This window comes from Arachis duranensis, chromosome 8 (assembly GCF_000817695.3).
Source record: "Arachis duranensis cultivar V14167 chromosome 8, aradu.V14167.gnm2.J7QH, whole genome shotgun sequence".
Lineage (NCBI taxonomy): Eukaryota > Viridiplantae > Streptophyta > Magnoliopsida > Fabales > Fabaceae > Arachis > Arachis duranensis.
Window position 1 is genome coordinate 40,570,947 of NC_029779.3, and position 2,962 is coordinate 40,573,908.

Consider the following 2,962-nt stretch of genomic DNA (forward strand, 5'->3'; position numbering starts at 1 on the left):
ATAAATGAAGGTTGAAATCAAAACCTTTTCATGTGTATAAATAGTAGAAGCAACGTTTGAAATGATACAAGCAAATAATAAGAAATCTATTCTCTCCTTATGTTACAATCAAATACTCTTCTCCTTATATTTCTACTACAATTCTTTCTCTTCTTTTATTTTATAAGTATTTTAAATTCTATTTTCTATTACTCTTTACATATTATATTAATAGCAATATTAATCATCTTATTATATTGAGATAGTAACAATAAACAAATGCAATTCTCTCTCCCTTTATTTTTAATACTTCTTTTTATCTTTGTATATATATATACAATACAACATATAATATTATTATATATATATATATAAATATTATTGAGCTAATTATATTAATAATAGAGTCTTCTATTTATACATCTTTATTTTATATTTAATATATCTTTTATTTATTTTACAAAAAAAAACATTTTCTTCAATTGAGAGAAATTTCATATCTAGTGTTGGAAAAAATAAGAAAACCAATCACTTCAAATGATTACATCCCAGTATAACTAAACAAATTTTGACCTCAACATATATTACTTTTATGATAGATGAAAAGAATTATACACTACTAGTCCGTGACAATTTGGAATTATGTGTAAATAACTCATTTAAGAATGAAACTTCGATATTTAAGATTTTTTTATTAAAACTAATTTATTCGATATAAAATCTGTTAAAGATTAATTTATAGTATCGCTCTTTATTTAAAAACAAAAAAAGACAATGACATTCTTAGAGGAATGTCTATTTTTCTAAATCGAAGTATGAAAGTTACGAAATAAAAAACAATGGTACTGAGGAATGTTAGAGGATCAGTGAATTTTATAATTTGTAATCATTAATTAATTATTATTAATATTTTTAATAATATAAAATTATATTTAATGATATAAAATTATTTATTTTTTTTAGATGATTAAATATTGAACAAATTTTAATAAATCTGTTAGTCTCTAGATTTTCTTTAAATTATAATTGTGTCAGCTACCTGTAATATTGTGAATAAATTAAAGTTTCATCAATTAAATTATGAATTTACACATCCTTCCATTGTTATTCCAAAAATCCTTGGCAGTTAGCACACGTCAGAGAGGAATATCTTGTGAAGCTCGTGACACATTTTTCAATTGCATATGCATCCAGCATCCCTCCCTCCCACGGTGGCACCTGTGACTGAAAGTGACAAATCACAAATGATCCTGGGACCATAGTTCACGGGTTGATTCTTTTCTAGTTTATTGTACTTGGAATATAACTCAACTGACTTCAATATAAAAAGGAAAAGAAATTAATTAATAAAAATTAATAAAAATTCCCAGAATATTGTTATGTTTTTAAGTTTCATCATCTCGTATTGTTTTTTCTTTATGATTTAATCGTAGTATCTTAGTTTAACATTCCTGTCAAAGGAAAGTAGCGATGTTAACGTCTATACTGTACTCCAGCGGTACAATAATAATTTTTTTTAGAATACGTCCATAATAATAATAATAATAATAATAATAATGATTGTTGTCATCGTAACTAATTTAAGTTCGTCAAATAGTTAATTTATTTGGCTTAAACAAAAATTAAGAGTTCAAATTTTGTCTTGTATATACTATGTAGTAATTTATTAGTTAATAATAAATCTTTAAATAAAATTTAAGTTTGTGACAGATTAATTTTTGGCTTGTCGAATTAAAAAAATTATCATTGTTATTATTAATATTACTATATAAAATTCAAGAAATAACTAGTGTCTAATTTATATTCCTAAACATACTCAATTAACAGAGCTACACATACAAATCATTTTTGTTTACAAATTTTACAAGTTGGGTCTAACACGTGCGTTACAGAAGAAGAAGAAGAAGAAGAAACGTGAATATAAATGACTTGTATGATTTGTATGGAAAAGCGTTATCTCTTTGCCTTCGATCTCCTTCTATTTTTTTTTTATTTTCATGGTTTCTGAAATCAAGTTTTGAAATTGTTTTGAAAATGATGGAATTTCAGAAATACACCCGAACGATTACAAAAATACACCCAAACGATTATAGAAATACATCCAAAGGATTACAGAAATACACCCAAACAGTTACAGAAATAAACCAAACGATTATAGAAATACACCCAAAGGATTTAAGAAATACACCCAATATAGGGAGAGACAGTATATTTCTTCTTGAAATCAATACACCCAAAAAATTATAGAAATACACCCAAAGGATTACGAAATACACCCAAAAAATTTAAGAAATACACCCAAAATTCGTTGAAGTACACCTTATGCATAATTCAGAACTCTTTCTCTTTTTCCTCCTCATCTTCTGCTGCTGCTTCTTCTTCAAAAACGATTTCAGAGCTTGATGTCAAAAAACAATGGAAACCGAGAATAACGAAGAAAGAAAACAAAGAGAAAAGCACGTAAATGAAGAAGAAGAACAGAAAGAGGAAGAAGAACGTGTAGCAAGAAGAAGAAGAAGAAGGAGAAAGAGAAGGCAAGAAACGTACCTTGAATAATGTTTCTTCGTTTTTTCTGGTGATTTTGATGAAGGAGAAAGAGAAAATGAAAAGAAGAGAAGAAATTTCAATAAAAAAAAGAAGGAGGAAGAGAAGAAAAAGAGACACAGAAAAAGAAGAAGAAGAAGAAGAAGAAAAAGAGGCAAAAAAAAAACGTAAAACGACATATTTATAAATGACTTGTATGACTTGTATAGAAAATCACTTATATGTGAAGAATTACTCTTAACAAAAGTAGTTATTTATCTATTTTGTCTTATAATTTCTGTTTTTGAATAATAACTTTCTTTAGAAAAATATTTTTAGATATAAAATGCATGCATTTTGGGCCGGAAGAAAAAAAACTATGAATATGATTCAGATAATCAGATATGAATGATTTATATCTTAAAATTGGACTTGGGCTTTTCTTTTCACCTGCAACTTC